This window comes from Saccostrea cucullata, unplaced genomic scaffold, assembly GCF_032062105.1.
Source record: "Saccostrea cucullata isolate Sc308-1 unplaced genomic scaffold, CSIRO_AGI_Scuc_v1 ctg537, whole genome shotgun sequence".
Lineage (NCBI taxonomy): Eukaryota > Metazoa > Mollusca > Bivalvia > Ostreida > Ostreidae > Saccostrea > Saccostrea cuccullata.
This window is the reverse complement of record NW_026927328.1, coordinates 236218-248341: the sequence shown is the minus strand read 5'-3', so window position 1 is coordinate 248341 and position 12124 is coordinate 236218.

Below are 12124 nucleotides of genomic sequence, written 5' to 3'. Positions count from 1 at the left end.
TAGTACGTCATCAAAAAGTGGTGTAATGAGCCTCCTTAAGCAATTTGCTATCAAAGACCTCCAGTTTACACTTTGAAAAATACTTGAATATTTCAACAATAATATACTTATAAAATACCTAAGATATCGTTTACTTTTGATTTAAACATAATAGATATGATTAAAAGGAGGCACACATTCTCTAACCGCCTTGAATAAATGTCTCTCCCAAGACAGAAGATTTAATTTTTGATGGTCGCCATGCTTATTTTTGGAAAGGAATTTCTTATCCACCCATTCTGTTGCCGGGATTTGACCATTTCTTGCAAATGAACCGTTTTTGTTATAAAAATGAACTTACATGGAAAGAAATATAAAACGCAGAAAAAATCGTTAAGCTTTCGTGACAGAACGCTACGGAGGGGGTCACGTGACCGCCTATATCACGTGATTCGCACATGAGCAGAACGGTGGCAGATGTGCATTAAAATCGGAGATTGATTGATTGATTGTTTACTGTTTAATGTCCCTCTCCAGAATATTTCACTGATATTGAGACGTTAAAATCAGAGAGGACTAATTTAAAATAATCAACACTGAAACCAAATATTGTTTCTTTCATGAAAGTTATTCAATTAGTTCGCGAACTTTTTGATCATCCCTCGTATTAAGTAAAGCGGCTTATTTATGAGAGGTGTCGTTCCCCTCTTTCCTTTGTACATATTCCCCTTTTCCTCTTTGTCAAAAAAATGATAAATAATAATCCCCAAAGACCCCTTGGTATTCCCTGTAACAGGCAATAGGGTATTCTACTTGACTTGTGACCGATAATAAGTAATGAGATGTTATTCAACCCGGAAAAAATCTATTCTTGATGTATCATTATAATTTTACAATAAAACTATTTCCCGGATCGTGTAAAATTTGCTTGGGTAAACTGAGTTTAAGAAATGGTCACAATATCAGTGAAAAATTATAAGTTCCATGGCACATTGAAACGTGTAAAAGGCTTGAAATGGATACAAGATGTAAAATAGATATTTAAAGAAATGGTTTGATGTAGCAATCTCTATATACCCCAGAAAAAATAGAAAATTTATCAATCACTGCGTTATATTTTAACTTATCAGAAAAGCAATAGCTATTTTAAAACAGCTATTTTAGATTCCATCTCCAAATCTAAATGGATTTTAGAAATAAAATCAGTACTGTTTGATAAATTACATGAAAAACGTTAAATACACTATGAAATATAACTGAGTATTTCTTCTCTCGTGGAATGAGAAAGATAACTTTCCTGTTGCGGTGATGGCTGAGCAACTTGCAATTAGAGCAACGTCGTTGAAATCTAGTCGATATCCTGGATCCAGAATTACAACTTCCTCTTGCAATACATAGAAAATGGCTAGAAGAAGCATAAATGACACCAATTTTGTTCCTATCAGATAATACAAAGATACAGAAAATATACTTTTAAAAACATAAATATTAAATAGAAATACGCCTGCAAAAATGTAAAATAGACCATTTAGAATAACTGCTATTCCTAATGACATTTTTTGCTGCCTTGTGAATGAAGTGCTTCTCTCCAATGGAAATTCTCTGACTTCATGGCATCGATTGAAATTTGACGAAAAAGACATACAAAGACATAATTTCTCTAGTTATTGGTGTATTTATAATGAGAACTGTAACTAGCACATTGAATTACATGATTAATGGTAGTCTGAAGATTTCCTTATATCGAATCAATGTTTCTAAATTATTTTCTTTAAAAAAATATAGGTGCAGTTATACACTTCCTCGATAAAAGTTGAATTATCTGAGCTTGCTTTAATGTCCAAGAACACAAAATATTTTGCAAATTTATCAAATTTCATGAGAAGGATATAGAGATAACGAACAGTATATTGTATATTGTAATGTGTATTTAAGAGGTTACAATGTGTCATATAAAGTCATATATCCAGTGTGTACTTTAAGTATCTTATAATTTTATTAAGCATTTATTTGAGCTCTTTCATATTAAAAAAATAATAAAATATTTACAGAGGTTCTTTTGTTTGTCAGCTAAAAACAAGTACAGTTTAGGACACAAATTTGATTAGATGATCCTTCAAAAAGGTGTCTTTGACAAGAAGGTGATAAGATCAATCAATTTTCAAAATTGTTCAGGTATAAAGGGAACAAGAGCTCAAAATTGATATTTCTGTTCAAAAGAAATAATGCTTCATATTATAATATAAACAGTACATTAATCACTGAAAATAAAATCATTTTATTAAAGTCAAATTCAGATAAGCCAAGTTAGATTCAATACTAATTGGGATTCGGTGCAGTTTGTGAGTAAAGGGAAATCCTTATCATGGCTGCTAAGAACAGCTGTATAGACTTATGACTTACATTTAGGAGGGGAAATTCAAAGGTCAAGAGTATCCTCTCTTATTTATATATCTAAAAAAAATACAGTTTGCAATAATAAGCAATTTTTTGTCTTTTTATCAGAGAAAAGAATATATTCATCTACTAGGGATATGTTTGATCCTTTTAAAAAAACTGAGCTATGGGCAAAGGGGGTATTGCTTGGGGGAAAATGCTTTCGTTAATCATATTTCATTAATCAAAGAATTTCATATACATGTATATTAATCCTCTTAAATGCTGAGCACAAGAGTATCTTCCACACTATTCTTGAGTCTACATTAAAATTACACTCAATATGAACAACTTATAGAAGAAACTGTTTATACTTTGAAATAATCAGAAAAACTATGGTTTGTTCGAAATATCAAGCTACATACAGCTACATATAACATTAGGCCAAAAAAAATTTTAATTGGATTACGGATTTTTTATTTTATATCTGTGTGATGTATTTTGCAGTCATAAAAATAAAAATTATTGAATAAGTAAACCTTCCTGCAGGACACCTATTAAAACTCGATTAAAACCCAGTGGTCTGTCATTTTTTAAATCTCGGCTAGACTGCTTAATTTAAAAATTTATGAAACACTAACTGTCATGGTCAAAGTTTGTAACAAACTCCCGCTCTAATTCAGCCAGGGATAAATGACCATCTAGGTCAAGGCCTCCCATGGTCCAAAGTTTGTTTGTTAACTCCCAGATTGTCCCCCGTTGGGCCTATTGCAACATTAGAAGACCGTACCAAAAATATTAAGACAGATTGATTAACTTAATTAAGATATTCATTTCATTAATCCAATAGATATTACTTTAAAGTTAGGATATATATCGTTTTTAGATTTCTTTTCCAATTCAGTACGTACAAAAGAATTACCTAGAAGCATATTGCCAAGAGAATTAACCCTTTCATACTCTTTATCTCGTTTACAATGATTATTTATAGATCACAAAAATATATAAGTACAAATACTTATTTCAATTCGTCGCCCCGCGTGGCGCAGTGGTTAGAGCGTCTGCTCTAGAGTCGCGAAGTAAGGAGTTAATCCTTACGTCGCGGGTTCGAATCCCACTGTGGGACGTGGAGACCGGTCCTTCGGATGAGACCGTATAAACCGAGGTCCCGTGTCGCAGTAGGTACTGGCACGAAAAAGATCCCTCCCTGCTCAATGGCCCTGAGTGCCGAGTATAGGACAAAATTTGCAGCTCTCCACCGGCAAGTGGTGGCGTCTCCATATGAGTGAAAAATTCTCGAGAGGGACGTTAAACAATATACAATCAATCAATCTTATTTCAATTCACGTCTGGATTTACATGTACTATGTAAGACACCATGTTGAGCATTGAATCATGCTTTAACATTAACGTAGATGCTAGATCTAAGACATGTAACACCATGCGCATTTTTAATTTAAAATTAGATTGATCAGTAATCGTTTTCAATCAATTATATACGAACAGTTTCCTTTAAATCATTTTTAAAAGATAACGTTTGTTTTTGATACAAGAGAAATATACCGTATAGGGGGATCTTTTTAGAGGGGGTGCTTAGTATAGCCCATATGGGATTATAGTTGCATTTCAATTGAGCTTATAGACTTTGGAGTAGAAAAGGGGTAATGTTCTCGTTTCAAATAGCGTAAAACATTTTTGAGATACCATTAACATTGATTGATTGAGTGTATGTTGTTTTACGTCACATTCTAGAATATTTTACTCATATAGAAACTCCATACTGGTGAAGAGCTTCAAATTTTGACCTTTACTCGGCACATAGGGCAGTGACATGGGGCCTCGGTAGTTAAGGTCTCGTCCGAAGGACCCACAACCTTCACATCAACGTATCGAGCATCAAAGTACATGATGAAGGAACAGTTGCTACCTATTTTTTATCCACTTAAGAAGATCGGTCTAAATTCAGCTTGTTCCGTACATTTTACATCCCAAGGAAGTTTAATGTATCTGTAGAGTCGAACTACTTGCACGGTCAATTAAAAAAGGAGTAACTTAATTAGAAGACCTGTGATCTTTCCTTTGGACGACACATATGGCGAAAAACAAAATATTTCCTTCAAAGCATTAAATTTGCGATTAAAGATGTCTAAATGCACTTTTTAGGATAAGGAAATCCCATAATTTTATTTTTAAAAAAAATAATTAGTATGATTTGACAGCAGAACTAAGAGAAAAAACTTTTTAATAAAAGATCAGATTTTTGTTCTCGTACTTGCCATAGCTCTATCTTAAAGGGAATTATTTATATTTTGTTTAGTAAAAAATCCACACTTCCGTAAATGACTTGATTCTGAAAGACAATGGAGCATGAAGCACAGAGGAACCAAAGCTAGATTCTGAGTTTTTAATCCATCCGACCCCAAATTCATAATAACGTCTTGCAACAAGACCTCAACAAATGACGTCACAGCTTAGGACATTGTGTAAAAAAAAAGATTAAAACAATACGAAATTCAAAGAAAATGTATTTATCTCCGTCATTTAAAACTCAAGAAAACATGAAATGTACAGTATTAAAAAAAAAATTTAAAATGATTTAAAATTCACAAATTTTCTAAGTATTGTAACTATTTTAGAAGAGGAAAAAGAAACGAAAAATCAAATAAAAGAATATGCACTTTATATAAAAGCATCAGGTTACAGTGAATGAATGTTTACATTTGAAAGTCTAAATTGAGTTTTTCTATTCACCTCATGATTTGTAATTTTTTTATCATTATTTTTTGCTCATTCTGTTCATTAATGTCAAGAAGTGTGTGATCGATCGACAGCGGATGCTTACTCCTCAATGGTACCTGATCCCACATCTGATGTTTTCAGAGGTCTGTGTTTCTTCTGCTCCGATTCGTATTACTTCGATAGACTTCTGAGGTTGAATACTGTTAAGCATAAACCTTGCTCAAGCGTGTCACAATTTCAAGTAAACATTTATCATTGTCATTGCACATTGGAATCTGTAAAACGATTGGAAGGGATAAAACACATAAAAAAGACTCAAATAGAAGTGACTTGATGTAGCGCTTTCTATAAAGGCCAGGAAAACGAGAAAATCCTTTATCCAGTGAGTGATGTTGAAACTGACTAGAATAGCAAGGTATATTTTTAAACTAGTCAGGCGTTTTGAATTCCGTCTCCGAAAATTAACAACTTTCAGGACGAACATTAATATTGTTTGGTAAAAGATGTAGAAAATATTGCATATACAATGAAATGACGATAAAAAACTCTGCTCTTCTGTCCAAGTGAAAATAATTACAACTGATGTTGCAGTGATACCAAAACAGCTTACAAGCAAAGACACATCGCTGAAATTAGGGTAATAGTTAGTAGCCGTGAACAAGCTTCCTTTTGCAATGTATAGAAAATTTTGAGAATTAACAGAAATGACACAATTTTCGTTACCATAAGACAATAAAGCCATATAGGGAATATGCTGTTGTATGTAGAACTATCTATCAAACATACACCAGCAAAAATGTAAAATGGACCACAAAGAAAAATAACTGCGGTTGATAAGGATAGTTTTTGTCGCCTTGTAAGAAAAATACTTTCTTTAACTTCAAGTTCCTCGTACCGATTAAAACCTCAAGAAGAAGGCACAGAGAAAGTTTCAGTATCACTTGTTATTGGTGTACTTATAACAAGTACTGTAGCTAGCACACTGAATTCCATAACGAATGGTAATCAGAAGATTTCTGTGTATCGAATCGATGTTTCTAAATTATTTTCTTTAACATAGGTGCAGTTATACACTTCTTCGATATAAGTTGAATTATCAGAGCTTGCCTTTTCAGTTCCACAATATACAACCCCTGTAAGCCAAACAGTCAAATTTGTAACAACCAACGAAGTTATGACAACTCTTATTTTAGCACCATTTATAAAGGAATGCTTATGGAAGTACAAAACAATGACCGACTGCAGAATTGTAAAAAGAACTGAAACAAATTTCCCGATGTCTCTTACTATTTGGTATTCATCATTCTTCACACATCTCCAATTTATCTCTCTATGAATAAATCCAAAGACACATTTAAATATCCCAAGAATCCAAAGAACTCCAATTTTGGTTTTAGTCACTCCAGACAAGGGGACGTCGTGTGTTATCCAATCCCTTCTCCTGCAGAATATGGAGAGTGCTGTATAGAGAATAATCAGGCTTCCAACGACCTTGGTCGATGTGCTTATTATAATTGCAATTATAGCCTCTCCCCATGAAAAAATAGGAGGGAAGAAAATTCCCATTAAAGTTGAGGCGAGTAAAAATGGGATTGCATTGCCCGTCTTGCGTTGTGATCTCTTTGGTAACATTTTACTTTGTGTACAGCATAAAAAATTCATCACAGATCAATTAAAATGTAATAGCACGAAGATTTCCTTAATTCGTTTATATCGTATCACAATTTAAATCTGAACTTGCTGATAGCGGTACTATTTGTCATGCGGCCATAAAAAATATCACCTTAAAATGCTAAAGTAAGGAAGTAACTGAACATCAAAAATGCGTTTATATATGATAATGACTATGCATATGATTGTTGCTTAGAAATACATGTTTTATTTTTTAAATTTTTTTCGGGACGTTAATACGGGTTGGTTGGATTTTATAGAATTGATGATTTGAGACTTAAGGTTGTTAACATACCAGAGTAAAGAATAAAATCCCTCCTGTCAAGAATCAACGTCCTAATTTTGGAAGAGAAATGGAAACTATGACATGCTCATGCATTTACCCTCTATCATGGCCGTAGGGGGGGGGGGTAAACAAAGTACATGTTTTGCACATTGGAAACCCCAGTCGGCACCTGCTTAAGGTAGGTTGTCTGGTTTCTGACTTGCTGAAATATTCAAAGTATATTTGCTTATATATCTAATATATCTTATATATTTAGGTGTAAGAGATACGAGGGTTTTCCCAAAAAGTCGTAGACAGGGGACATAGTTTATTTTCTCTTTGTTAAATCAAATTCCTTTTTTGTCATAGCAAAGAGTAACATTTTATGATCATTTATTTCAATTTTCATGACGATATCACATTTAATAAGAAAACTATGATAAAATAAAGAAACAATGTAAGTGTACATCGGCGCACGAAAGCAACTCTCATAACGTCATACTCCCTTTTTCTGCTTCACATCAGGCTTTTAACATCTAAATGAATATTTTTTATACACTTGATAAACCACTCTTGACTAAGGGAATACTTAAAATTCATTACTGTCCGTTTTCTTGAGCAAATTTAAATTTTAGTCAAAATTAAATTAGTTGAAGGATCACCATACATTTTAGGCAGCAGAGAATACACCTTGTTTGACGACGTCCATGGCCCAGAACGTTCCCCAATGTCTGCGTTAAACAATTAGTACTGTACTTTTCATGCAATAACTATTTTTTCGATATAGAGGAAAGCTATCTTTGAATGTCATACTAAAAAAAAAAATGAGTTTTTCTATTAGAATATAGTGTGTAATGTCCTTTCTGTACTCTTTTCCCCCGTCTCTGATGAATATAAAACTAACCAAAAACAATTTATTACATTTCCGTGCGCCGGGTACGCGTTCGACGACGTCATTTTCATCACTCTCAATTCGAACAAAACTTTGAAAATCATGCCACCAGTCGTCTATTTCTAATGCCATTTATACGAAACTTTGAAATATTATTTAGATTTTTATTCTGGTTTCAGTTATTTAAATTTTATTTTGATCTTTTACATGGTACCATAGAAATAAAAACAAATGTACAACTTTTATGCGTAAATTATTCCGAATTTTTGTCTTGCGCTTACAGACCATATCGGCCTTCATATAAATTGTCCCAATATAATAAATATGAAAGATATATATTTAAGAATTCACATATTTAAAGAACATTCAATGTGTTATGTCTATGCAAAATTTGGTTAGTATTGGTTGCGTGTTTAAAAAGTTATTAACATTGTCTACGACTTTTGGGGGACAACCCTCGTATTTCATATTATATTTTAGGTGTAAGACCAATTTTTTCTTTCCTCATCCCAATTGTACAACTTTAAATAGAAATCGTTCACGAGTCGCGTTTGAAAACTAGCATATACTATGTTTTTGGTTGAATGGTGGCGTATGAAAATTTCTTTTCAGCCTCTCAATATTATTAGAGAACAATGAATTTAGTTATAAGTTTTACACATTCAAAGACTTGAAGAACTTTTCAAATATCAGTATGATAAATGTAAATAATATAAAATTCTTTAATATATCAAATAAATATGATTTTTTTAGGCAAACTAGAACTTTTTAAGCTTTTATAAGCTTCCAATCTAAGTACAAATTTCTCTCTTATACATATACTTTTATGTACTAACTAAACATTGATTCTATGGCACAATCATTTTAAAAAGTAGGAAAAACTTTCAGTATATATAGATTCATGTTACTTTACACCTTGAATAAAAAAACGTCATTCAACAACTAGTTCTAGCTTTTAAAAGATAGAACACGTTTTCACCGGTATTAGTTTTGTGCATCAAGACTCCAAAAATAATTTGATATTGCAACAATCCAAATATCGTTTGATAGAGGCCTGTAGCAACAGATTTTAATGTGGGGGAGAGGGTGTCCGACAATAAAAAAAATCTGCGTACTACATAGCTGTCCTACACGTGTACCATCAGATCTTTTTTTCCCATGACAGATAATTCTAGAACAGGTGTCAAGTCCCAGCCTTTATGCGTTACATGTATCAAAATCGCTCGATTTTTCAAAATGACAAAACATAAGGCCAATCGGGGATAAAATTTAACAATTTTGCTTTGAGACTACAATCAGTCATAAGTAGGCATATCATTGTAGAAAATATTAACAAACCTACATGAAAATTCACTACACCTAGAAAATGTCTTCAACTGAATTTCGGTTAGAAACACATGGGTATGCTCCACGTATTGCCCAGATAGCAGGATGTTATTGGACCTTTGTTGGGCCAACAACGCTCCTTATGTTGGGCCACTGTTTGAATTCAACATTGGGCCATCGGTAATTTGCTCATTGGCCCTTAATCAAACCAACTTGTTGGCTTATTGTTGGGCCAATGTAACAGTTAAAATTGGGCCACTGTTGGGCCATTGTATTATTTCAGTATTGGGCAAACGTCATTTTTGAACAATTGGGCCATTGTAAGCAACTAATGTTGGGCCAACGGTATTTTGCTCATCGGCCCTTAATCAAACCAACTTATTGGCTTATTGTTGGGCCAATGTAACAGTTAATATTGGGCCACTGTTGGGCCAATGTATTTTTTCAATGTTGGGCAAACGTCATTTTTGTACAGTTGGGCCATTGTAAGCAATTAATGTTGGGCCATCGGTATTTTGCTCATCGGCCCTTAATCAAACCAACTTGTTGGACCAACGAACGGATATCATTGAGCCATTGTTGGGCCACTTATTCTTTCAATATCAGGAAAACATCATTTTTGGGCCAACGTTGGTTTGTATCTTATTGGCTCTCCATCATGACAACTCATTTGCTCTTCACTGGTTGGCCATTTGTCCTCAAAATTGACAAACAAATATATACAATAAGGTTATACTAGTTTTGTAGTACAGTTAAATGGTAAAAGCCTTTAATACTATCTGTATATGCTATATATGCTAGATTAATAGTTTAATACATATTCTCAATATTCTCATAGAATTGCCATCAACAAGTATTGCATTGTAAGTAGCTCTACATTAATTAAAAAACTGAGAAAAAAGAAATCAGAATATAAAATTCAGTTATAACATACTATAATTTTATTGCTCAGTGCATGAAGAAAACATTAATAAAGAATTAAAAGTGGATGCTCACTTCAAGCTATACATGTAGGGTTACATGACTGTATACTCCCTCTCTGATGTAAATTATGCACAAGTTCAGTAAATTACAGGTATCAATAAGCACGTCTAACAAATAAACAAAGCCCTCCTAGCTGTTCTTAAAATAATATTAGAATGAATCTCGTCATTTTGTTTACTTACAGAAAAAAATTTTCTGGCATCTGCATTGAGTTTATAACCGACAAACAGACACAAAAAAAGTAGAACTACAGGAATGTCATACTATATCACAGAAAAAAGTTAGGCACTGCCACTTTCCATCTGATCCCTCTCCTAAGTCTCCATTTCCTCTTCCCGAGTCTCCTCCTCCCCTTTCTTTTCTTCTCTGTCCGTTTCTTCCTCCCTCATCCCTGTCCTTGGCATACCTTAGCCATTCTTTGATTGTGTTCTCCATGTCTTTTTAGAATCTCCAGTAGCACTAAAATTGTAATATTAGGTACTTAATATATTTGTTACTTTTCTCAGTAAAGAGTAAACATACGATTAAATTTACAAGTATATCACTATATGTTTAAGCTGTCAATTAAGGAATAACCGTCTTTTTTGTTTCATGGTGTGATTAAGTGATTAGCTTGCGTGATGAAGGCATTTATGCATAATATTTATACGCTTGATATCATCATCAAAACAATTTTGATTCAATGTTGCCCCATATAAAATACATGTATTGAAAATTTGTCGTTACACTGAACAAATTTTAAATGAAAGAACCCAATTAATTTTTAGTACTGAATAAATTTTGTTTTAACTTCAGCAAATTCAACATTTTCAAAATGTTTGATCATGTTCTCGACGTTAAGTGTATATAAGTAAATTAAGTGGTAGACTTCGGAAATGTATTCTACTAGACACAAATTTCAATTTAAATAACGAGCAAATTATTAATTGTTTTAACTGTATCAAAACACATTTTTATACTTTCATTTATTTTTCTTGTATATAAACAAAAAATTTAATCACTGATTATTTATTTTGTTTCGATAAATTATGAGAATTTTAAATTTTTTTTTAGCTAGCTTGATTTTTCAAGTAGGATTGGTTGTAGATTTATTTCTGATTGTAGAGACGATCAGATTTGTTAATATACAGATTTGTAACAATCAAATGTTTATACACATTGGCCCAATGTTGGTCCAATATATCGGACCAACATATGACCAAGGAGCAAAATGACACTGGGCCAACGGCATTTGCCAACATCGGCCCAATGTTCTTGTTGACGTTTCGCCAACAATGTCGCATTTATTGGGCCAATGTTGGCGCGACGTTGGGCCAATATCTGTAGAAATAACACTCTACATTGGGCCAACGTTGGCCCAACATATCGGGCCAACATTGGGTCGATGAGCAAACTTAAATTGGGTCAATGCCATTTGCCAAAATTGGCCCGATGTAACCGATTACATTGGCCCAACGTTGGCCCAATGTAAGCATGCTATCTGTACAGTGCTGACCCAACAGCACCTGGCCTCTACATTCCCCGTGTCTGATTTACACAGATTTGTACATGATATCGTTTAAAAACTAAACGTTAATTCAGCTGTGCCGAGGCAAACATATTATTAATACTTACAAAGTGAGTGCAGATATGCAAGGTATCAGTCTCATTACGCTCGTGTCAGATTAAAAATGGCGCGGATATTACAAGAAGCCCGGTTGTTGTCTACCCATGATGCTCAGTCCGATTCATGGTATATTGGGCCAACGTAGGGCCGTTGCCAATCTCCAAACAAATATTTTCTCTCATGATAATAGTTTTATGATATAATGCCAACAGTAAGCCCAAAATTAGTGCACTATTATACATGACCAGCTATCAATATTCCATGTTGGGCCATTGTTGGCCAATCA